The sequence below is a fragment of the Podarcis raffonei genome, chromosome 14 (genome assembly GCF_027172205.1).
Source record: "Podarcis raffonei isolate rPodRaf1 chromosome 14, rPodRaf1.pri, whole genome shotgun sequence".
Classification (NCBI taxonomy): Eukaryota; Metazoa; Chordata; class Lepidosauria; order Squamata; family Lacertidae; genus Podarcis; species Podarcis raffonei.
In genome coordinates, this window is record NC_070615.1 from 29,515,329 (window position 1) to 29,541,296 (window position 25,968).

Sequence of the window (25,968 nt, forward strand, 5' to 3'; positions counted from 1 at the left end):
AAAAGAAGAACTTTAAAAAAGGAGAAGGGGGATATGACTAGAATAATATTATGTCAAAGTATACAAGGTGGAGTAAAGGACCAAGATAAGGGAAATTTGAGACATAATAAGTGGAAATATACAATTATAAATGAGGTTTGAAAGAGGGTTAGAATTTGCTGAATTTGACGGAATAAAGAGGAACACAAAAAAGAGAGATGTGAGGAGGTCAGGACAGAGGGATATGGAATTTTGAAACTTAAAAGTGGATTTTTCTTTTTTCTTCTTTTTTTTCTTTGCTAAGTGTGTATTTTTATTTGTTTTTCTGTTCTCTGTTTTGTTATATGTGATTGTTTGACTTATGTGATTTGATGATTTCTATGTTCTGTAAAACCCTAATAAACATTTATTAAAAAAAAAAAAAGAACAATGCAACAGTATGATTGGTTGGCAGGAACTACCCAATCATGCTCCAGATAGAAGTGAATCCACAACCTGATTGGCTTACAGTAGAATTCCGGAATTAGCCAATCATGTGCAGCCCATTGTGTAAATAATGTATATAAAGCAGGTACTTTGAGGGGACATTCATTCATTCCTCCTCACCACTATGAGCTGGATAAAGAGCATGAAATCACTTTGCGACTCTGAGTATATTTCACTGCTATTTGTCCAATGATTTCTCCCAGATTTGTCCTGTGACTTCTAGACATGGATCTGAGATGTTTTAGCTTTGTCCCACCACTTTCCCTAGGAAACCCTGCTGTTTACTGCTGAATGGAACAAACCTGATTGATATTCGTTCTGATTCAGCATTAGAAAGTGCAACATGGTAAATAAGTAGATACAAAAATGTTGAATGTAAGAATTTGTGTTTTATTTAATTTTGTTTAGGAAAACTAATAAAAAGCATTTTTTTAAAAAAGAAAGTGCAACTAGAAATCACCGAACAAACAGAACTGTGGAGGAGCCCTCAGTTCCTCACCCCTGACCTTGCAAACCAAACCTTTGGAAAGCTTGCCTAAATCTCCACATAAGTAGTTTGGGGAGTCTCTGTGGAAGCCAGTTTCGTCTGGAAGAAGCTGTGGGACAGTGGGGGCCAGAGGGAGGGAGGAAGCAGGGTGGCAGGAGATCAAATTGCACAGTGGGAGGAGAAGGGATCTCAGATAAAACCTCTCTAGATCAGATCCCTTCTGCTAAGGGAGGAAATAAGCCAGCCTGGAGAATGTCTTATGCCCAGGTCTTCTGGTTCCACAATGGTACCATTCTCATTCTCTCTCTCTCTCTCTCTCTCTCTCTCTCTCTCAGAAGGGGGCAGGCTCTGAAGAATGGAAGAGATTGATTTACATGCCACTCTGCAAAGAGAATTTTTGGCTGGTTTTCCAGGTCTAGGAATGTTTTGGCATGTGCCACTGTCCTAATGAAAAATGTGGGGCGGGGGGCAGCTGCCTCCCCCAATCAAGCAAATCAATAAAAGTAATTAAATAACTGAGTTTCTGGTCCCTGTTATGAGGGGGGGGGACTGCTCCTTTTCCCTTCTGGGGTACCCAAGAGCCCATATAGAGTAGGTTCTCTAGGTTCTCTATCCAATATGAAGCCTGCTCCCCCTAATGTAAATCCTGGCTATGCCCATGCCGCTCACACCAGCTAAAAGGCCACATAAGAACAGGGAAATGTTCTCATTTTCTCTCTCACACACAAACACACACACAAGATCTTAAAGGTTATTGGCTGTAAGGGCTTAGCTTTATCGTGTTCCAGAATTCCCCATTTCTCTTGGGAGATGTCAAGGGTTCCAAGCTGGCAAGCAAGGATCAGTTGATCATTAACGGGGCCTGCAAACCTCGCTTATTAGGTTAGCTTTGGGCAGGTGGATGTGGTGAAAGTGCCCCCTAATGAGATCCAGGGGCAGAGGGACACAGTCACTTTACCCCCTGTAGCAGGTAGTCTAAAGGAGGACTATAATCCTAAATGGAAGAGGTGCAGCTTAGTGGTAGAGCACCTGCTTTGCATACAGAATGTCCCAGGTGCAATCTCCAGGTAGGGCTAGGAGAGGCTCCCTGTCTGAATTGAGAGCCATTGCTGCCGGTCAGTGTAGGCAATACTAAGCTGCGTAAATGGACCAAGAGTCTGACTCCATTTAAGGCAGCTTCCTATGTCTAACTTAAAGGAAGGAGCACAGCTCAGGGGTAGAGCACCTGCTTTCTATGCAGAAGGTCCCAGGTTCAATCCCCACTGGCAGGCACTCCCCACTGGTAGGCCTGGCAATGTCTCAGTCTGAAACCCTGGAGAGCTGCTGCCAGTCAGTGTAGACAGCACTGGACTAGATGGACTGTTGGTCTGACTCTGTATAAGGCAGCATCCCATGTTCTCCTCAGCCTATGTTTTGCTTAATCAGCTTTTTTGCTGGTTGAAGCTGTGACAGCCCTGGCAGAGAGGAAGGTTCTTATAGTTCTTATTAGCAGCCATTATATATCAAGTCTAATAAAAATGCATCACCCATTTGGTGGTGGGAGAGAAAGAGAGAGAAGCTTTTCCCCATCAGCCCTTGCAAACACTCCTTAAACATCAGCCTCCCTGAAGCATAAACAGCCATTTCCCAGCAGGATTCTTATGCAAAGGAAGAAGGGAGGGGGGAGCCAATAAGGACCCCCCCCCACCTGCTCACCCACCAATAAGCTCCTCTAAGCTGCGCTGAGACTGTGCAAGCCAGAGAGAGAAGTTACAGGCTCTGGGTAGCCAGGAAGGGGGGGGGGCGTTCACAAAAAGTGACAGCTTCATCTAGCAGCCCCTGATACACCATGGCAGAATGAGGAACATTTCTGAGCTCGGAAGCACCTGGAAACGAAGCCATCAAACCGAAATAGCTCAGGAGTCTGCAGTACAAAAGACTTAAGTGTCGAACGATCAGTGCAATTTTTCTAAAGGGGGATCTATTATTTCATAGAATCATAGAATTGCAGAGTTGGAAGGCATCCCCAAAAGTCATCTAGCTCAACCCCAGCATTGCAGGAATCACAGGGTCAAAGAATCCCTGGCAGGTGGCCATCCAACCTCTGCTTTGAAACCTCCAAGGAAGGAGTGTCCACCACTTTCCCGAGGCAGTCCGTTCCACTGTCGGACAGCTCTTACTGTCCGAAAGTTCTTCCTGGTGTTTAGTCATCTTTCCAAAGGAATAGAATAAAAAATGAAAGCAGATTTCAAAAGCAATACAGTGGTACCTTGGGTTAAGTACTTAATTCGTTCCGGAGGTCCGTTCTTAACCTGAAACTGTTCTTAACCTGAAGCACAACTTTAGCTAATGGGGCCTCCCACTGCCGCCACACCGCCAGAGCACGATTTCTGTTCTCATCCTGAAGCAAAGTTCTTAACCTGAAGCACTATTTCTGGGTTAGCAGAGTCTGTAACCTGAAGCGTATGTAACCCGAGGTACCACTGTAATGAAATCTCTAAAGCAAATTTAAGAACAGATGTGTGCCTGGACAGAGCTGTCAAAACAGGGAGGGGGGAGAGTTCTTGAGGAGGAGAGGGCTATTGATGGTCACGATGGCTCTGCCTCCGCATCTGGAGACAGCAATGCTCCTGAATACCAGTTGCTGGAAACCACAGGACGGGAGAGCCACTCTTGCGCTTGGGTCCTGCTTCTGGGTTTCCCATAGGGGCATCCGGTTGGCCGCTGTGAGAACAGGGTGCTGGACTAGATAGGCCATTGGCCTGATCCAGGAGGCTGTTCTTAGGTCCAACCTCCCTGCTTCCACGCCATGCTTCACTTTAAATTGTGCACATGCATTCCCAGAGATAACGTGACAGGAATATGACAGGGCCTGCATTTTAACACATGGCTGGAGACACTGTGTTGTTCATTTTGCCCCTAAGAAACTAAGACGTGCCCTGAAACTGGACTACAGTGGTACCTCAGGTTACATATGTTTCAGGTTACATACGCTTCAGGTTACAGACTGCTAACCCAGAAATAGTGCTTCAGGTTAAGAATTTTGCTTCAGGATGAGAACAGAAATCGCGCAGCGGTGGCGCGGCGGCAGCGGGAGGCCCCATTAGCTAAAGTGGTGCTTCAGGTTAAGAACAGTTTCAGGTTAAGAACGGACCTCCGGAACGAATTAAGTACTTAACCTGAGGTACCACTGTACATGGGTCGTCTTTGGGTCTGATCCAGCAGCCAGGTGCTTCTGGTGCTCTTCCCCACAACTCAATCCTCTGGTTTACTGCAGGCAGACCCAGCCAAAGGCTTCCATGAAAGGAGAGGGCGGACACTTCTGTGAAGCAGGAAAAGCAGCCCCTTGGAAAGTTTTGAATAAAGAAACCTGTGCAGAAGTTCTCACTTTTAAATAGTCAATAATCTTGACCCCCCACCCACCCACTAAGTTCCTTAAAAATAGCACGCTGGCTGCCTTCCGCTATTCCAAATCTGAGCTCCCCATTAGCACTGCAAGCTGAGTTCCTGCCGCTGAGGCCTCCCTCTATTTTCACACAAATAAGGCGTTGTTGTTTGGGGTGCGGGCAACAGAGATGGCCGTTTCTTTCTTTGCACAATTGCAGCAACCAGCAAACAGGAGTTCAGGAAAGCAGTGGTGCATGGGGGTGGGGGAAATAAGGGGGCTGAATTGGCGGGGCCCCCCCGCTTCCCGCCAGTCGAGCATCCTTTGTTGTCCATTGAAAAAAACGGCAAGGGAGGCGGGATGCCAGCAAGGCACATCTGTGGGGGAACCATCAATCATTGCTCCACCCACCCCACTTTCTGGTCTCATTAGACCCAGAGGGGCCGCCCTTAGCCAAGGAGAGGCGATGAGAACCATAAGTCATTGGGCAGCCCATCCCAAAGCCTGGGCATTTCTATAGCATCCCCCCTACCCCCTTCAAGGAGACCCACGCCCAGCACCTTCACACTTGGCTCCTTGGCGCTTTTGTTTTATTTACATCCCTCCCACACACCCTCAACAGAAGCAACCCCCATCTTTTCTGGAAAACTATACATTTCCATAATGCACACCTTCTGTTGGGCTCATTTGTATGGCCACCACAGGGGACTCGGAAATTATACCTCCGTTGGAAGAACAGCCCTTTCAAAGGGGACAAAAGGACCCTTTTTTGAAGAAAAAAGGAAGTGGAGGGGGGTTGTTTAAAAAGGGAGCAAGTGACACGTTTGGTCTTTTCACAGCCCAAGAACCAACCCAGCGGCAATGGCAGCAGGATTTGTGTAGGCTGGGAGACCCAGAAGCCCCCAGCGAGCAAAACAGTTTGGTAAGTTGGTGGGTGGAATTTCAGAGCAAGGAGCCACTTTAGCTGGGCAGTGGGAACTGGCAGGGAGGAGGAGGAAATATAGGGTTGGGAGGAGAATGGAGCTTCTTTCGCACAGAAATGGGGGAGGGCGGGGGCATTAAAGTGGCATACATGCTGCCTGTGGGTTAAACCACAGAGCCTAGGACTTGCCGATCAGAAGGTCGGCGGTTCGAATCCCCGCAACGTGGTGAGCTCCCGTTGCTCGGTCCCTGCTCCTGCCAACCTAGCAGTTCGAAAGAACATCAAAGTGCAAGTAGATAAATAGGTACCGCTCCAGCAGGAAGGTAAATGGCGTTTCCGTGCACTGCTCTGGTTTGCCAGAAGCGGCTTACTCATGCTAGCCACATGACCCGGAAGCTGTCTGATGACAAACGCCGGTTCCCTCAGCCAATAAAGCGAGAGGAGTGCCGCAACCCCAGAGTCAGCCACGACTGGACCTAATGGTCAGGGGTCCCTTTACCTTTACTTACATGCTGCCCGATGCAGAGGGATCTAACGTACCCCTTTCTCTATCAAGACCACCTGAGCCCTGAGACTGGCAGAGGGGCTCACTGTGCAGGAACCAGAGCAGGGCCTCTCCCTTCCCTTGCAAGCACAAATAGTCCCAACATTAATAAGAAGGTAAAGGGAGCCTGATGGATCAGAGCAGTGGCCCAGGCAGTCCAGCATCTTGTTCTCACGGTGGCCAGTCAGGTGCCCCAAAGGGAAGCTCACAAACAAGACCTAACCCCAACAGCGCTCTCCCCTCCTACAGTTTGCAGCAACTGGACTCCAGAAGCATTCCCATTCATGGTTAGTAGCCATCGATAGCCTTGCCCTCCCTTAATTTGTCCAATCCTCTTTTTAAAAATAGGCTTTTGCTATGCCGGGGGCAGATGGCAGACGCAACTCATTACCTGGTTCTCCCCCTGTATTTGGTGCCAATCAGAACAAAACTGTATATTGATTATAATGGATGTTTTAATTGTACTTTACATTTTACTGATTTTTCTTTCCCTATGTGGTAGCTAGGGCTGTGCACTAAGGTAAAGGTAAAGGGACTCCTGACCGTTAGGTCCAGTCGTGACCGACTCTGGGGTTGCAGCGCTCATCTCACTTTATTGGCTGAGGGAGCCGCCATTTGTCCGCAGACAGCTTCCGGGTCATGTGGCCAGCATGACTAAGCCGCTTCTGGCGAACTAGAGCAGCGCACGGAAATGCCGTTTACCTTCCCTCTGGAGCGGTACCTATTTATCTACTTGCACTTTGACGTGCTTTCAAACTGCTAGGTTGGCAGGAGCAGGGACCGAGCAATGGGAGCTCACCCCATTACAGGGATTCGAACCACTGACCTTCTGATCGGCAAGTCCTAGGCTCTGTGGTTTAACCCACAGCACCACCCGTGTCCCTGGACACTAGATCAGGCCAAATCATGGATCCCAACCCAAATCTGATTTTGGATGGTCAGCAGGGGATTTGACTAGATTTGGGCATGTTACGCACCTAGAGGGATCTGTCTGCATCCATCTTCACTCTGCCTGACCCCTCCCAGCAGTATGTATAATTAAGGCTTCACAAAGAGAGGGTGGAGCAAGGCTCGGGAGGGGTGTGGCTGGGGAGAGGGGGCCTGGCCTAGGAAGGGAGGGTTCGGGGCCACATAGAGACTACTAGAGAGCTGTATTTGCTCCCCAAGCGTAAGGTTTCACACCTGGCTCTAGCCCCCAAACACCTTTGTTCTCTTTCCTCACTATCCCCACTACACACACACACACACACAGAGAGAGAGAGAGAGAGAGAGAGAGAGAGAGAGAGAGAGAGAGAGAGAGAGAGAGTTTGAGGCTCTGAAAAGGAAGTGGCTCTTCAATTCTATCAAAGGCTATTTTAATCTACAGCATTTCCGATTCCTTTGCTGTACTGTCAACTCTCTTTTTCCCTTTGAGGGAGAAAAGGCTCAAAGTGTATGCAAAACAGTCCCCAGGGAGGTTCTGCATTGTCAGACTTCAGTGTGTGTATGTAGTGAGGAGCTCTGTGAGCCTCAGAAATGGCCACCTTCCTACCCCAGCAGCAAACTCTTCTAATTAAACTTTTCCATGCATTGAAGTTTATAACAGTGGTCACCTGTTGAAATGCAAGCCCAGAGCCAGTAAGGGATGGTCAACTGAGTCTTCCACCTTTTCAGGCACAGGACAACGTCTCCAGTTCAAACCCAACTTGTAACAACCACATTTTACTCAAGAACAGAGCACTTGTTTGCATGCAGAAGGTTCCAGGTTTGAAATGAGGGGTGTCTAAATGTGTATTGTTGTTGTTGTTTAGTCGTTTAGTCGTTTCCGACTCTTCGTGACCCCATGGACCAGAGAACGCCAGGCACCTCTGTCCTCCACTGCCTCCCGCAGTTTGGTCAAACTCATGCTGGTAACCTCGAAAACACTATCCAACCATCTCGTCCTCAGTTGCCCCCTTCTCCTTGTGCCCTCTATCTTTCCCAACATCAGGGTCTTCTCCAGGGAGTCTTCTCTTCTCATGAGGTGGCCAAAGTACTGGAGCCTCAGCTTCACAATCTGTCCTTCCAGTGAGCACTCAGGGCTGATTTCCTTCAGAATGGAGAGGTTTGATCTTCTTGCAGTCCATGGGACTCTCAAGAGTCTCCTCCAGCACCATAATTCAAAAGCATCAATTCTTCGGCGATCAGCCTTCTTTATGGTCCAGCTCTCACTTCCATACATCACTGCTGGGAAAACCATAGCTTTAACTATACGAACCTTTGTTGGCAAGGTGATGTCTCTACTTCTCAAGATGCTGTCTAGGCCTGTCATTGCCCTTCTCCCAAGAAGCAGGTGTCTTTTAATTTTGTGACTGCTGTCACCATCTGCAGTGATCATGGAGCCCAAGAAAGTAAAATCTCTCACTGCCTCCATTTCTTCCCCTTCTATTTGCCAGGAGGTGATGGGACCAGTGGCCATGATCTTCGTTTTTTTGATGTTGAGCTTCAGACCATATTTTGCACTCTCCTCTTTCACCCTCATTAAAAGGTTCTTTAATTCCTCCTCACTTTCTGCCATCAAGGTTGTGTCATCTGCATATCTGAGGTTGTTGATATTTCTTCCGGCAATCTTAATTCCGGCTAGGGATTCATCCAGCCTAGCCTTTCGCATGATGAATTCTGCACATAAGTTAAATAAGCAGGGAGACAAAATACAGCCTTGTCGTACTCCTTTTCCAATTTTGAACCAATCAGTTGTTCCATATCCAGTTCTAACTGTAGCTTCTTGTCTCACATAGAGATTTCTCAAGAGACAGATGAGGTGATCAGGCACTCCCATTTCTTTAAGAACTTGCCATAGTTTGCCGTGGTCGACACAGTCAAAGGCTTTTGCATAGTCAATGAAGCAGAAGTAGATGTCTTTCTGGAACTCTCTAGCTTTCTCCATAATCCAGCGCATGTTTGCAATTTGGTCTCTGGTTCCTCTGCCTCTTCTAAATCCAGCTTGCACTTCTGGGAGTTCTCGGTCCACATACTGCTTGAGCCTTCCTTGTAGAATTTTAAGCATAACCTTGCTAGCGTGTGAAATGAGTGCAATTGTGCGGTAGTTGGAGCACTCTTTGGCACTGCCCTTCTTTGGGATTGGGATGTAGACTGATCTTCTCCAATCTTCTGGCCACTGCTGAGTTTTCCAAACTTGCTGGCATATTGAGTGTAGCACCTTAACAGCATCATCTTTTAAAATTTTAAATAGTTCAGCTGGAATACCATCACTTCCACTGGCCTTGTTATTTGCAGTGCTTTCTAAGGCCCATTTGACTTCACTCTCCAGGATGTCTGGCTCAAGGTCAGCAACTACACTACCTGGGGTATACGAGACATCCATTTCTTTCTGGTATAATTCCTCTGTGTATTCTTGCCACCTCTTCTTGATGTCTTCTGCTTCTGTTAGGTCCTTTCCACTTTTGTCCTTTATTATGGAAATCTTTGTACGAAATGTTCCTTTCATATCTCCAATTTTCTTGAACAGATCTCTGGTTCTTCCCATTCTATTGCTTTCCTCTATTTCTTTGCATTGCTCGTTTAAGAAGGTCTTCTTGTCTCTGCTTGCTATTCTTTGGAAATCTGCATTCAATTTCCTGTATCTGTCACTATCTCCCTCGCATTTTGCTTGCCTTCTCTCCCCCGCTATTTGTAAGGTCTCATTGGACAGCCACTTTGCTTTCTTGCATTTCCTTTTCATTGGGATGGTTTTCGTTGCTGCCTCCTGTATAATGTTACGAGTCTCCATCCATAGTTCTTCAGGCACTCTGTCCACCAAATCTAAATCCTTAAACCTGTTCCTCACTTCCACTGTGTATTCATAAGGGATTTGACTTAGATTGTATCTTACCGGCCCAGTGGTTTTTCCTACTTTCTTCAGTTTAAGCTTGAATTTTGCTATAAGAAGCTGATGATCTGAGCCACAGTCAGCTCCAGGTCTTGTTTTTGCTAACTGTATAGAGCTTCTCCATCTTTGGCTGCAGATAATATAATCAATCTGATTTTGATGCTGCCCATCTGGTGATGTCCATGTGTAGAGTCGTCTCTTGTGTTGTTGGAAAAGCGTGTTTGTGATGACCAGCTTGTTCTCTTGACAGAACTCTATTAGCCTTTGACCTGCTTCGTTTTGATCTCCAAGGCCAAACTTGCCAGTTGTTCCTTTTATCTCTTGACTCCCTACTTTAGCATTCCAATCCCCTATAATGAGAAGAACATCCTTCTTTGGTGTCACTTCTATAAGGTGTTGTAAGTCTTCATAGAATTGGTCTATTTCAGTTTCTTCAGCACCAGTAGTTGGTGCATAAACTTGGATTACTGTGATGTTAAAAGGTCTGCCTTGGATTCGTATCGAGATCATTCTATCATTTTTGAGATTGCATCCCAGTACAGCTTTCGCCACTCTTTTGTTGACTATGAGGGCCACTCCATTTCTTTTACGGGTTTCTTGCCCACAGTAGTAGATATGATGGTCATCCAAACTGAATTCACCCATTCCCGTCCATTTTAGTTCACTGATGCCCAGGATGTCAATATTTATTCTTGCCATCTCATTTTTGACCACCTCCAACTTACCCAGGTTCATGGTTCTTACATTCCAGGTTCCTATGCAATATTTTTCTTTACAGCATTGGACTTTCCTTTCGCTTCCAGGCATATCCGCAACTGAGCGTCCTTTCGGCTTTGGCCCAGCCGCTTCATCAGCTCTGGATCTACTTGTACTTGCCCTCCGCTCTTCGCCAGTAGCATGTTGGACGCCTTCCGACCTGAGGGGCTCATCTTCCAGCGTCATAACTTTTATATGCCTGTTGTCTTTGTCCATGGAGTTTTCTTGGCAGGGATACTGGAGTGGCTTGCCGGTTCCTCCTCCAGGTGGATCATGTTTGGTCAAAACTCTCCACTATGACCTGTTCATCTTGGGTGCCCTGCTCAGCATAGTTCATAGCTTCTCTGAGTTCTTCAAGCCCCTTCGCCACAGCAAGGCAGCGATCCATGAATGTGTATTACTGGAGGCTTTAATGTGGGGAAATTCCACTGGAGTATACTAAGTGGTCTCTGAATTCCTTGATGGGTTGATAATTAACTATTGTTGTTTTCTGCTAGCTAACAGGTGAGTGTTTAACCTTAGATCAGGTGACGAAGGTATTTGTTTGCAAATCTCCATTCTGAATCTTTGTTCTCATGCTCTGTGGAAGTAAGGATGAGTAAATGACTCTCCAGTGAGCAAATACAGCTGCAGGCAAAATGGAGACTGTAAGGAGAGACAGACCTGTGATTTTAGATCTGTTTGGAGTACAGTCATACCTTGGAAGCTGAATGCCTTGGCTCCCGAACAAATTGGCTCCTGAACAATCGAAACCCAGACGTGAGTGTTCCGGTTTTCAAACGATTTTCAGAAGCTGAAAGTCTGGCGCAGCTTCCACAGCTTCCGATTGGCTGCAGGACACTCCTGCAGCCAATCAGAAGCTGTGCTTTGGTTTTCAAACAGTTCTGGGAATCGAACGCATTCTGTTTGAAAACTAAGATACCACTGTACTTCATATTTTATAGGAAACTGAGCCTGTGCTGGACCTCATCCAGAACCCCTGGCCTACCTGGCAGCAAGTCAGTATGTCAAGTCCCCATCCAGGGTCAATCCACATGTCCAAAGTCCAAACCAAAGCTCCGTCCCACAGAGATCCTGGAGCATCCAAGTTGAGGTCCATCGCCATGGGCAGTTGAGTAGGCTCAACATCCCAGCTCTGCTGCCCTTTTAAAGTTTGCATGCTGATTGCAGCAAGTGGGCTTGATCCCTAGCTTGCTCCGGTGTGTCCTGCTCCCAGCTACATCACTTGCCAGGATCCTTTTCCGACTCCCCATTGTCCTGCCAGTTCATGACAAACTTGCACGTGATCTTACGGATATTTTGAATGCATTGTTTACTGTTTTTGTTCTGTTTTGAAGAAAGTTCTGCAAGTAAAGCTGTAATTAAATTTATGGGCCTTGACAATGTTTTAAAGGAGTCAGTTTTTTATGCATCCAGTCTCTTCAAGCGGCACAATATTAATATCTGCAATAGACTCCAACACCCATCAGCCCCAAATGGCCATGCTAGCTGGGGCTGATGGGAAATGGAGTCCAAACCTGGAGGACATCAGGTTGTTGGGAGGCTGGGTCTGACCCGCCTGGCCGTGGATTTCCATGGCCTCTGCTTTCCTAACCCTCTTGCCTGCAGTCCTTGTAACTGAGAGCTTCAAGCATGTGTTTCATCACTCAGTTGTGTCTCCTTCCCTATAAAACCAGCACAAGCCCTCTCCACCCTGTAGGCTACAAACGTGATAAACGAACAGCTGGGAGACTGGGTCTAACCAGCTGTTTGACCAGCCCAGAGCCTCCTAGTCAGCCTCCAAACACTGCAGAATCCTCCTAGGCTCTCTCTCTCTCTGTCACCCTCTGCTACCCACCCACTGCCCTGGCACTTTCGCAATCCCACCTGGGGCTCACATCATCTTGCCACATCATCCTGCTCAATCTCCCATCTGTTAGATCTGCTCCACCAATCTTCACCGTTCTCTCTGAAACTGCATTAAACGGTTCCATTAGCACTGGGTGAAAGTGTGCGTGAGAGAGAGGGTTTTTTTGGGGGGGTGGGGAGAGAAGAGCCTGATACACTTTGTTCAATTTGCAAAATCATCTCCTGAAATATTACCTCCCCCGTCAGCTGCAGTTCTAAGTGACACTCTTTGACACTTGCACATTCTCATCTTTTGACAGAAGAGGGGGCTGCTGCTTCCCCTCACCCTCCCCCCCAAAAAAAATTCCAATTCCTGCTATTAGAAGTTCTTTTAGTCATAGCGCTCACTCCAGCTTCGACAATGGGGAGAACCTAATTTAGAAACACACAACATCATTTAAGTCAGAGGAAAAAGAGAATCGGAGGGGAGAACTCTTGCCAGAACATCCTTGCAGTTCTCCTGCTCAGAAACAGAAGCTGCCTTGCTATGGAGGACAGCAAGGAGGACAGTTTGGAGGTGTTGTTTGAGTTGACAGAGTGCAAGAGGCAGATGGATAGATCTGGCTCATGTGGACTGATCCACCTGGACACATCTGCACAGGACTCATTTCAAAGGGAAGGACAGCAGCTCAGGGGCAAGAACACCCACGTTACCTGCAGAAGATTCAAGGTTCAATCTGCATAAGCATCTCAAAGTAGGGCTGGGAATGTCCCCTTCCTGAAACTCTGGAAAGCCAGAATAGGCCAAATAAAGTCCTTCACACAGCACATCATTAAACTATGGAACTCACTCCCACAGGAGGCAGTGATGGCCAACAACTTGGGTGGCTTTAAAAGAGGATTATCTGTAGAAGGTCCCAGATTCAACCCCCTCCTCCCCATGGGGTCTCTTGGTAGGGTGGGAATGTCCCAGGAAATGAATGAAATCCTGGAAAGATGCCAGTCAGCATAGACAATACTGAGCAAGATGAACCAATGGTCTGACTCAGCATAAGACTGAGTGGGGATATGAACCTAGGTTTGCCTCGATTCAAGCCCAGGATGCAAACCCTACACCTCCCTGGCTCTCCTAGAAGTGCATGTAGGATTGCTTTCTCATGGTGCCCTGCCAGTTTGATCAAGGCAGTGCAGAGTTTGGCAGTGTGGATGCACACAACATCCACACTCTCCTTGCAGCCCTTGGGGGTCTCCACATTCACCCCATGCCCTCCAGGCAATGGACAACTCCTCCTTGCCATTCTTCTCATGCTCAAATTTGTTTTCTGTTGCCCCAGAAGCTACGTCCTGAACCGATGGGTTCAAGCACCGAGAAAGGGAATTCTGACTAGGCAACAGAGCAGGCTCCCTCACAGAAAGCGGTGAACTCCCCTTCGTTAAAAGAGAGAAAGGCTGGCCACCTCTCAGGGATGCTGCAGGAGCATGGCCAGAAGGTTGGACTACAAAACCTCTGAAGTCCCTTGCCACTCATTCTAGCCTCTGATCCAGCCTAGTAGGTGGGAACCAGTCAAGAGCTAAACCACATTAAGGGTTCTTTTATCCAAAGGAACCAGTAGCGCAGGCTTCCCTAGTTAAAGGTAAAGGTAAAGGGACCCTTGACAATTAGGTCCAGTCGTGACCAACTCTGGGGTTGCGGCGCTCATCTCACTTTATTGGCTGAGGGAGCCAGCGTACAGCTCCCGGGTCATGTGGCCAGCATGACTAAGCTGCTTCTGACAAACCAGAGCAGCGCTTGGAAACGCCGTTTACCTTCCTGCCGGAGCAGTACCTATTTATCTACTTGCACTTTGAGGTGCTTTCGAACTGCTAGGTTGGCAGGAGCAGGGACTCAGCAATGGGAGCTCACCCCGTTACGGGGATTCGAACCGCCGACCTTCTGATCGGCAAGTCATAGGCTCTGTGGTTTAACCCACAGCGCCACCTGCGTCTCTGCAGGCTTCCCTAGCCTCCATCAATCCTGGGCATTCCTGGTATTTGCAGTCCAAAGTTTCTTGGATGGGAAAGACTGCTGTATACTGGAGATGCTGGGCTTTTAACCTGTTGCACACAAACAGTATGGCCATTTGACCACCACTTTGTTGGGAGGAGGAGGAGGATAGGAAGAGATAGAACCCCCCTCAACCGCCCCCCACCATACAGACAAGGGCAAAAATTAAGTTTCATTTAGGGTAAAAAACCAGACTGAGCTAGGTGCTTTTGGACAGCCAAGCTTTAGTCTAAGAGCTCCTACTAGTTTGCTCTTTGAAATCTATAAAGCCCCACATCTGCTCAATTCATCATCATTATAAGCTATTTTTGAAAGGCTTTCAATAGGCATAATGCTTTATAGATTGATACGAACATAAAAGCGGGTCCCCCGCTCACCCAAGAGGCTCACTTACAATCTAAAACAGCCTGGTGGGAGTTAAAGAGTGATATGAGAGCCATATTCCGATATCTGGAGGCCTGTCACGTGGAAGAGAGAGCAAGCTTGTTTTCTGCTGCTCCAGAGGGGAAGACCAAGGGATTCAAATGATAAGAAAGGAGATGATGACCAAACCTTAGGAGGAATTTCCTGACAGTAGGAGTTCTTCAACTGTGGAATGGACACCCTCAGAAGGTGGTGGAGACTCCATCATGGGTTTCTCAACAGAGGTTGGAAGGCCAGCTCTCTGGGATACTTTAGTAGTGATTCCTGCATTGCAGGGTTTGGAAAAGAAGACCCTCACAGATCCCTTCCAACTCTACGATGCTATAGGCATAGGAGGAGCCAGAGGAATTTCCTGGCTCCCAAGGCGTTCTGCCAAGGTCCGCTCCTGTTTCTTGCACTCACCGGGTAATTACATTCGCGTTCATGAGAGGAAGTTGCATCCTCGCACTGTCAACAAGGACTGCAAGCCTTCACGGAGGATGCTAATTGCGTCACGAGGGCAGCTCAGAGCCTGGCGCGGTTCCAGGCTGCAAGGATGGATTGAGAAGCCAGCCTGTTCAGCCACACAACATGGGCATAGATCTGCAGTCAGGTATGAGGACGCCTCATGACTGACCCACAGCATGGGAAGCCGGTAGAATGACATTTATACAGCAGTTATACACAACAGGCATAAATGGGAGGTGAGCCAAATGCAGCCAGGAAAATTAGACTGGACCAAAGACCATGACAGTTGCTAAGGACATCAGGAGAGCCCTGCACCTGCATTAGGGATGGAAGAAGGCAGAGATTCCCATTGCAACCCTTCTTTGCCTCAGCCAGAGCTGTTTCAGTTCTGCTGCAGTGCAGTTTCCATTAAATGCTATGTTATTGGTCATGCTGTCTGTTATTTAATGCTAATGAGCAAAAAGAGACAGAGTAGCTAGCATAAAGCACCAGTTTCCAAATACATCCTTCATCAGGATGGTATACTGAACAGATATTAATTATTGTTTTATGTGTTTGGCCTTACAGCAATATGTATGTACACTGATGAAGGATGTATTTGGAAATGGGTGCTTTATGCAAGCTACTCCGTCTGTTTCTACTCATTAGCATTTGATGCTGAATACACTACAATTCACCTAAATTGAATTTTCAAATCAGCCTTTTCATGCAAGTTTTTGTTTTTTTGTTTTTTGCTTTAGCTTACACATGCACGCTTGGTTTTTTTGTGCAGTCATCCAGGGGGGTCACAACACTTGTCCCACCTCGGGTGCCAGCAACCCACGCTATGCCCCTGCAACTTATTTGCCCTTTTCTGAACCCTTTCCAACTCTACAATAATCCTTTTCAGGAAGACAGGAAGTCTTTCCCAGCCTTACCTGGAGATGCTGCTGGAATTGAACCTGAGACCTTCTACCTGCAAGGCAGGTACTCCATCACTGAGCAATGATGGTTCTTCCCAGTTCATCCAGAATGCACACTAGATCCTCATCTTTACTCCTGATGAATACAGATGTTTAACCTGCTCCCCAGCTGTGCAAGGCGAGCCCTCCCAGCCACCCTCTATGAGAGAAGGAGGATATCAGAACGTGATGTTTACGTTCCTCACTTAATGTCACAAATCTGTGGGTTTTTAACTTTGCAAATGCAATCTGCTGTGGTCATCAGAAAGGAGAGACACCACCTGGCCTAACCCCTGCAGCAATGCTTTAGGACAGCAACCCGGATGTTTCCACTTGTCACAGACTCTGCCAGTTCTACTGAAGGATGTATACAACTTATTACAAGGCCTGTGACTTTCAACTGCTACAGAGTCAGAAGGGAAGGGACTGACACACACACACACACACCAAACTAAATCAACAGCCTCCACCGCCCACTGAGGTGCCAAGTTTTTGTTATTTAGTAGAATGGCCACTTGAAATGCAATAGGGAGTCTTTGCAAAACGAAGCAGCGGCAAAAACCAGCCAGAAGAGTCACTGGAGTGGAAGGTAGGGAATGAATCACACCAGGAGGCTTCAAACCAACCCAAAAGCCAGAAGACATTGGCAAGCGCATTTTAGAACTGTGGAGTTGGAAGGGACCTCAGGGGTCATCTAAGTCCAGCTCCCTGCAATGCAGGGATCACAGCTGAAGAATCCCTGACTGATGGCCACCCAACCCCTGCTTAAAAACCTCCAAGGAAGGAGAGGCCACCATCTTCCGAGGGAGTTCGTTTCACTGTCAAATGACTCTTACCATCAGAAGGTTCTTCCTAAAGTTTAGCTGGAATCTCCTTTCTTGTCATTTGAATCCATTGGTTCAGGTCCTTCCCTCCGGAGCAGCAGGAAACAAGCTTCCTCTTTGAATCTTCAAATCTTTGATTATAAAAAAAGCAACCACAACCACACACACACATCTGAGACCTTAAAAGGATAAGGTAGAGCCTTGAGATTCCACAGGCAGCACACCAAAAACTGTAAAGCCTGAGCTTGGGGTTATGGATGAAGATTTGCACAACCTGGAGGTGCAATCTGGAGTTCTGTGTTCAGCATCCTGCTCTCCCAGTGGCTGCCCAGAGGCTCTACTGGGAAGCTGGCAAGCAAGACCCAAGCACAAGAGGACTGACCCCTCCTGGGGTTTCCAGCAACTGGTATTTAGAAGCTCAGGTCATAAGAAGGCATCCTTTTCCATTCTGCCCTGCATTTGTCACCTGCAGCACCATTTCCCTTCTGCTGCAGTGCATCTTCCACCCCAAACTACGTTCTTCCTCTAGCTGTCCATTGTGACAAAATTGCTACACTTATATGATTAATGATGTGAGTTACGCCATCTTTCTGCTATTCCACTCCACTATTTTTCATGCAAAGGAAATGCATTGCAAGGGGAAGGGAGAAGGAAGTAATTAATTGTGTACCATTTGCAAACTGGAAGCAAGAATAATAGCAAATACCAATTGCAGTTGCTGGATTGATTTCTGGTTTTAGACATGCGACGGATACGAGAACACCAGCAATTTCTGTTCCTTTTCCATTTCCAATGGAATTCTCTGACATCCCTAAGCACAGCTGAGGAACAGTTCACCTCAGGAGGAGATGGGCTCTCCTTTACTTGAGGTATTTAGGCAAAGGCTGAAGGGGATACTGCAGCTTCAAGGTCTGTGCAGGAAAGCTTGTTGGTCGCCTAAGCTTTGCAAAACCTGTGCAAGCAGTGAGCTCCTTACAAGACCTCAGTTCTTTTGAAAGCCCTCTCTGATCTAACATCACACAAGATTCTCTGTGTATCCTGCTTCTCTTCTTTTGCACATGAGGCAAGCCTTTCAAAAACCTGGATATACCCGACTTGCAGTCCCACAATCAAAGCTTGGGCGGCGGCGGGAGAAATTATATGTATTCTTAAGCCCAAACCAGAACTAACTTGGCCACATGGTCAAGGTTAGCATGAGAACAGGCTCACAAACAAAGTAGCCCTTACTCACTGGCGAAGGAAAAGTATCCAGGCAAAATTCTGTGTTCCTTGAAGTCTAAAGCAAAACATGTTAAGTCACCATTTTCTCCATTTTGCAAGCCACGCAGAGTACTGTATTCCTCAATCCAGTCCCGCAATAATAGCTGGATGAGAACCCTCAATAATGCCTCTGCAGTTTGAAAGTTCATTGCTGTTGTGAAAGCTGCAGTGGCTCTAAAAGACAGCGACTGTGACAGCATTAGCCAAGAGACCTACTTAAACTACGGAACTCATTCCTGCAGGAGGCAGTGATGTCCACCAATCTAGATGGCTTTAAAATAGGATTAGACAAATTCATGGAGGAGAGGGCTATTGATGGCTACTAGCCAGGATGAGTTTGCTCTGCCTCCACAGTCAGAGGCAGCAGTGCCCTCCAAATTTCTCCGATGAAAAAAGAGACGTTCTATTCTGCACCAGGAAGCCAGGCTCTCGTGGTTTGGGGTGGTTAATAGGGAAGCAGTTTCCGCCATAAGATCTCCTCTCCTTAACTTTCCCCCACACAGGGGAACGAGGTACAGAAAAAAGAAACCCTGAAGGTGAAAGGGGTTAAAAGCAATCCCTCCCTGTGCATACCCCTACCAACTTTGTATTGCCTTTATGGCTAGATTTTATTTGACAAAACAAAACTCTGGAGGTTTTTAAGCAGAGGTTGGGTGGTCATCTGCCATGGATGCTTTAGTTGAGATTCCTGCATTGCAGGGGGTTGGACTGGATGACCCTCTAGGTCCCTCCAAATTCTGCAATTCCAGGAGTCCATGAAAACAGGGAGGACGCTACATCCTGTCTAGTTTGTTGGCTGTAAAGTGAGAGAAGATGTTGGTTCCCTCCTGCAACGTGAGAAGCTCTTGACCTGCCTTTTACCTAAGAACAGAGGCATCTGTCAATTTCAGTTTCTCTTCTTTTCTCCTTTTTCCAGGCAGCATCTGTCAGTTTCAGTCTCTCTCACTTTCCAATCAGTTCACCACATTTCCACATCTTTATTTTTTAAAGGCTTCACAAAAAATCACCAGCATTTTAGTGATTTCCTCCCTCTTCTCACAGTGGGCTCACCCATACTTCTCTTTGCTCTGCATTTCCAGGCACAGGTCTTCCCTTTGAAGTTTCCTGCTGCTTTCCCTGTGAAAATCTGCTCTTTACTACTGAATTGGAGCAAACAGCAATCCATAGGAAACCCGAATTCAGTGTCAGAAGTGCAGGTTTCCATGGGGAAAGCTGGGAAAGTACAGACCTCTGGGGCAAATGGTAAGTGTGGATGAGCAACGTTTCTTAATGTAATGCATTTTTTCTATGTTCTCACTAACACATGAATCCTTATGCATATTACATCCTCCTTCTTGTACACAGTCCCCCCCCCAAAAGTTGGAGAACTGCATCACAAAAATTGAACAAGTGTGAGCTTTGAAGGATGGCTACGTTTTGGTTCACTAGTGCTTGAGGGAAGGGCAAATGAAATAAGTTTGCCTTAAAGAGTGCTGAATTTTCTCCTCTAGGTAAAAGAAGAAAAAGGGGGGTTCAGAGATGCCCGACTGAATCCTGTTTTGCAGCACGCTCTGGATGAGTGGGGTGCATGTTTAAGAGAGACAGAGAGCACTGTGTGCTCAGTTGGGACTTCTCCAAGGAGGGCGATGCGTTCTGAGTCTGCCTGGGCAATCCAGAGATGAGCTGGGGGGTAAGAGGGATTTCTGCTTGACAGGCCTCTGAGCAGCATTCGAGAGGGGTGGGGGAATTAAAAAGCAATGAGGAGGGAGATTAAAAATTAAACTTTGTAATAAGAAGGCCCACTCTGCAGAGCAGTTACACAACACTCCTGGGAATGCCTGCCCGGGAACGAAGCAGGAGAATCTAACAAGAATTCAACAATTACGGTGCACCTCATCAATTCACACGGAACCTGTGGGAAAGAGTTCCTTTTTCTCCCCGAATGCACACGCAGGACTGCACTCTTGCTCTCTCGCCATGGAGACTGGACCTGTTTGGCTTCTTTTCCTTTGAAGGGAGTCAGCGGCGCAATCCATCCCTGAAGGCCCTCATTGTTTTCAACACATTCTTTGCGGTCGCAATGTGGGTCACTCTCAAGGAGATGCAATGCAGCCTCTTTTCCCTCTTTCAGAACACCATTCCACCCCACATACCCCTGCAAAGTACAATAAAGTGTTGGGAGGGTCCTCAGTCCCTGTGACCTTCCTTCCTTCTCTTCGGCATACGACTCTGCAGCAAACGTCACTGTGACGAGTGGCAATTGCACAGGAAGTGGGTGATTCTTGAAGGATCACTTCCCCGTCCTTCCTTGGATGCCTCCATATACACCTGTACAGGTGGTTAATGCAAGTTAATGGGCAAATTGATCTCTCCATTGCCTTGTGTGGGGAAAATGAGAAGTTGTACCCCAAGAATAGGGACACGGGTGGCACTGTGGGTTAAACCACAGAGCCTAGGACTTGCCAATCAGAAGGTCGGCGGTTCGAATCCCCATGACGCGTGAGCTCCCGTTGCTCGGTCCCTGCTCCTGCCAACCCAGCAGTTCAAAAGCACGTCAAAGTGCAAGTAGATAAATAGGTACCGCTCCGGTGGGAAGGTAAACAGCATTTCCGTGCACTGCTCTGATTCACCAGAAGCGGTTTAGTCATGCTGGCCACATGACCCGGAAGCTGTACGCCAGCTCCCTCGGCCAATAAAGTGAGATGAGTGCCACAACCCCAGAGTTGGTCACGACTGGACCTAATGGTCAGGGGCCCCTTTACCTTTACCCCGAGAAATGGCTGGTGGTAGGGGAAAACCTCAGCAACTTGGTGGGCCTGAGCTTCTCCCTGAACTAGCTGTTCTGGAGCTGTGGTCATTTATTGCCCCCTACGCAAGTCAGTTGAGTGACTGATCCCTCCATTAACCTGCAAGGGAGAGGGAGAGATGGGGATACACCCCAGCAATGGGGTAGAGAAAGATAGACCTGTAGCTCACAACACAATCACGTTCCACCCACAATCACAAATGTTCAGTGTTTGGGGGGATGTTATTGACTTGTATTTGTTTTTGCTATGTATTTTGTTCTTCTTAACATGTATGATTGTGTTTATGGCCATCTAGGTTTATGGCCATCATTGCCTCCTGCAGGAACAAGCTGGACCTGAGCGCAAGAGTAGTTGTGCTCCACCCTTTCCGAATCCAATCAATCAGTATTTCGAGACATCCCACCTCTGACAGCAGAGGTAAAGAATATTTAAGTTCAGAGAATTCACACTTCTGAAAAGGTGCTAGTTTCGAACCCAGCTCATCACTCTCTACCTCCCATCCCTCAAACATACAGCCTGAAATACTTTGATCTGTTAGCAGTTTGGGAAAACCTACAGCTTTTGTGTACTGTATTGGGAAACCACTGTTGTTGATGTCAATAAGCAGATTGTTTTTCATATGTCACTCTCACATGCATACAGTGGTACCTCAGTTTTCAAACGTCTCTGTTGACGAACATTTCAGTTTTCAAATGCTGTAAACGCTGAAGTAAATGCTTCGGTTTTCAAACACGCCTCAGAAGTCGAACATGCCACGCAACTTCCGTATTGAGCAGGCATAGGCAACCTAAGGCCCATGGCCCAGAAGTGGCCCATGGGGGTCGTTTAACCAGCCCATGGACCCTACCGCCCGCTCGGTTGGCTCCCATGCACCACGCTAAACCAGTGCGGAGCAGAGTGGGGACGGCCTTCCACAACACTGGGTGGCTTCCCATTGGCTGCAGGAAGCTCCTGCAGCCAATGAGAAGCTGCACATGCCTCCTTTGTGCTGGAAATGGTGTTTGTGCATGCGCACGCGCACACACATGTGCACACTCCAGCCCACTGTAGCGTCTGCAGGATCACGAACTGGCCCGTGCCCCAAAAATGTTGCTGCCCCCTGGTATTGAGTTTTCGGTTTTTGAACGTTTTGGAATTCGAACGGTCTTCCGGAAAGGATTACGTTCAAAAACCAAGGTACCACTGTAGTTGCTTTGGGTATATCATATAGAAAGCATAGAATTGTACAGCTAAAAGGGACCTGAAGTATCATCTAGTCTAACCGTATGTAATGTAGGAATCACAAAGAATCCCTAAATTCATCCTGTCAGTGCTTTAAGGGAGGCACCCTCCTCCCCCCAAGAAAAACCTCGTTAGAACTTCTTGACACAAGAAGAGTGATAGATCCTCAGGGATCCAGCACATCAGCCTGGAGAACTAAGTGTAGCATCTTCCTGCCATCAGCCCACCCAAACCCAGGACCTACAGGGAAAAAGGATAGCGAAAAAGAAGAAAACTAAGGGGGGGAAAGAGACTTCTCTTAAGTACAACCTGTCCATCCCACGCTGTCCCTAAAGTATTCTGCAGCAAAGAGAACATTCTGTTCCTCATGCCAGCCAGGATAATGTTATGCGAAATTTCCCACGCATTTGAATCAATTTGCAACCCTCTACCCTACCCACCACCCTGCAAGGTAGACTGCCGTTGATCCCATTGCACAGTTGGGAATAGGCAGAAGAGTCATTTACCGCAGGAGAATGAGAACAAAAGACTCCATTTTCTACCAGTCATTTGAAGGTTCAGAAGCTTGCCTCCTTTCCCACTGCCTGCAGGTGCAGAACTCGAACCCAGGATCCTTACAGTCTCTCTCTTTCCACTGAGCCACACTGCCTTCAGTGCACTTACATCGCTCATTCTCAGGGGGGAGTGTTTTTGGGAACAAAGAAAGGCAATGGCCAATGAATCAGCAGTTAAAAGGGAAGTGGGGGAAAGTTGGCCATTTAATATTTAAAGGTAAGCCCCTTTCTCTGCAATTCTTAAAATCTGCCAGCCCCCTGAAAGTGACTAAATACACACACACAAACACTGGTTCCCAGGTGGAAATTGGGAAAATGTCTGGGAAAATCCAGATGTATGACAGCCATGTTGGAAGTGCCAGGCTGGAGCGGAACACCTTCCTTGTTTTGTATTTAAAGTTTCATTGTTCTTATCGCTTTCAAAGCTATTTCCTTTCATCACATTTGTTTGTATTTACAATTCTGAGTTGTCACAAGATAGCCAATTATTGGTAATAGCTATTGATTTTCTTATAAATTAGTTACCGTACATCTGTGGCAAGTGAAGGTTTATGCATGTTTGGTCAGTAGCTATATGTAAATATTTTATGCTTCGAATTTCCTCAGCCCTTAAGTTTTTGTTAGTAAGGATGAGTAAAAAGATTTATCCTGTCATTTTCTTTGCTGCATTTTCTATTTCTAGCTATGAGGTTAGATCAGAGCGTGTATTTCTTTTTGTGTGCATCAGTGTCACACCCTTGCGCCTATAAATTTAATTAAACTAAATCATTTTAACTGGATTTTGAAGAAATATGCATGCCTTCAAAGAATAAATTAATGGTTTTGAGTTTTATTGTGTTGTTATCTTCCTTAGCGGGTTGTGCAAACCGCTATGCTTTTTATAGGGCAAGGTAGAGGACAGTGGATTAGTTTATGGGACCAAGGGGGCAGTGGACCAAAAAATGTTTGGGAATCCTAGTTTTGAGGTCCAGATCAGGAGGCTGTCCTTATAAACGTAAAAGACGTGATCAAAAATCCCCCAATCTTATAGTTTCATGATGCCAACAAGCCTACAATGGCTATCGCTGAAGCAAGCACCTACGTACTGGGTAAACCTTCTGCTAACCTGGCATCCTTTGCACACCTTATACTAGTGGCTGGGGCTAATGGGAGTTGTAGTACACAGGGTGCCATTACAACTACAGTATTTTTTGCTCTATAAGACACACTTTTTCCCTCCTAAAAAGTAAGGCGAAATGTGTGTGCGTCTTATGGAGCAAATGCAGGCTGCACAGCTACCTCAGAAGCCAGAACAGCAAGCAGGATTGCTGCGCAGTGCTCCCTCTTGCTGTTCTAGCTTCTGGCTTAGCTGCGCGAAGCCTCTTCAGTGCAGGGGGAGCCTTCATCCCGCTGCCCTGAAGAGGCTTCGCGTGGCTATCCCAGAAGCCAAAACAGTGAGAGGGATCACTGCGCAGCGATCCCTCTTGATGTTCTGGCTTATGGGATTCAGAATATTTTTTCCTCCTCCAAAAACTATGGTCTGGTGCATCTTATGGAGCGAAAAATACAGTGCATGGTTCAGAATGCATGCAAGCTGCATCCTGCTCCCCTGCTCTTAGCAAAGCAGAAAACATGCAATGCACAAATAAATGGAAGGCCTTGGTAGTGTTTGGGCATATAAAAATGAAAACAGGCTCTGACCAACTGCAACTTCTTCATTTTGAAAAATTCAGAGAGACAGCTTCACGCATCGCATACAGCTTCAACCATGTCCTGAAGAAAGCAGAACTGCTCCATTTTTAGTGTGTGTCAAAATATAGCCCCCTCCCAATCCAATCTAGCCCCTTGAAGGTGGGTTGCTGAAAAGAACATTCCTTTGAGGAGGAGGAGGAGATTTTGATCTGGAAAGTTTGAGGTTAGAGTAAATTTACGCTAATGGCTAAATTCAGCCACGCTGATGCATTTCCAAGGAGGGGGAGATCACCCATGTTTCTTTCCACTCCTACATTATTTAAAGGAGGCTACTGCAAATGTCAAGGAGAGCTGATGTAACACTAAACCACCTGACTGGGGAGGAAAGCAAGTCCCTGGCCTGAAGGATGCTACAAAAGTAAAGACTTGCCTCTTCTCACCCAAGTCTGGTTGAAAATTAGCATGGATGCATGAACAGAATATGCCAAGCAAGCTACCCACCACTGAAAGCAAAATGGCCTCTGATTTCTGGAGGGTCCAGCAATAGTTTGCAGGCGGCTTGCATGTTGAATGCCACAGGAGCAGTCCCTGGCAGCTCTGGGAAAGAGATCTGCTGTGGATCAGACATAGCAAGACTTGGGACATGCCTGTAATAGTCTCCTAACTTTAAAAAATAAAATAAAAATAATAGCCACTGTTCAGGTCATACACATCATCCCTAAAGCTGCTACCCCAGGTGTATGGGAAAAGGTACAAGCAACCTGCATCTCCTGTTCTGGCTGGGGCTGATGGGAGTTGTAGTCAGAGGCCACATAATACCCACTCCACATTTGTAAAAACTCGATCTTTCATATGGCACCACCTACACTTTGGAATTCACTGCCTATCGACATCAGGCAGGTGCCTTCGCTTTAGTCTTTTTGGTCCCTGCAGAAAACATCCTTGTCTAAACCAGGCCACCCAGATGTTTAGAAAGTAGGTGCGAGTTTTAATCTGCTTTTAGTCTATTGATATTGTAACTTTTTCAACATCTACAATTATTGTTGGTTTTTCTTATTGATAGTTTTTTTCGTTTCACCTTTTTTGTAAACCACTTTGAGGTAGGTTGGGGGGTTTTTAAGGTTGTTGGTTTTTTTACAAGGTGTGTAAATTTTATGAAATTAATAGTACATAAATAGTTCAAAACAGCTGGAGGCGCCCAGCCTAGGGAAAGCTGGTCTGAGCGATGGAAGCGCTGCCTAATTCACAGATCTTCCCCTTTCTGAGAATCATCCCTGGGTCAAGTTTACAGTCTGCAGCCCCATGAACTAAGAGAAGGAAGAGGCCATCATGGCACAGAGTGGAACTGAGCCTGGGCCCCCAGATGTTAAACCATTGCCTACTGGTCTGTCTTCTTCCTCTTAAAGAATGCATATTTCATGCACACTTCAAGTCTCCTGCAAGCATGCCCTTTAGTTCAACATCCTATCACACAAAAGTGCTCCCTTGTTTTTGAAATTTCGAGGGCACAGTACTAGGACAGCATGTCTCCTCCAGGGCAGCAAATTGGGCACAGGGGCCCTTTTAAGCTTCACAGAAATTGCCT

At 46.8% G+C, this 25,968-nt stretch overlaps 1 protein-coding gene and 1 long non-coding RNA gene across 3 annotated transcripts in view; one reads left to right on the forward strand and one right to left on the reverse strand.

Moving 5' to 3' along the window:
• PRKCB (protein kinase C beta) overlaps positions 1-25,968 on the reverse strand; it is a 201,667-nt gene that overhangs the window by 152,135 nt on the left and 23,564 nt on the right. The window lies entirely within an intron of this gene.
• On the forward strand, positions 5,004-11,545 carry LOC128402087 (uncharacterized). The gene is made up of 3 exons (XR_008327601.1): positions 5,004-5,238; positions 10,979-11,144; positions 11,330-11,545. It is a non-coding gene; the product is annotated as an uncharacterized LOC128402087 (long non-coding RNA).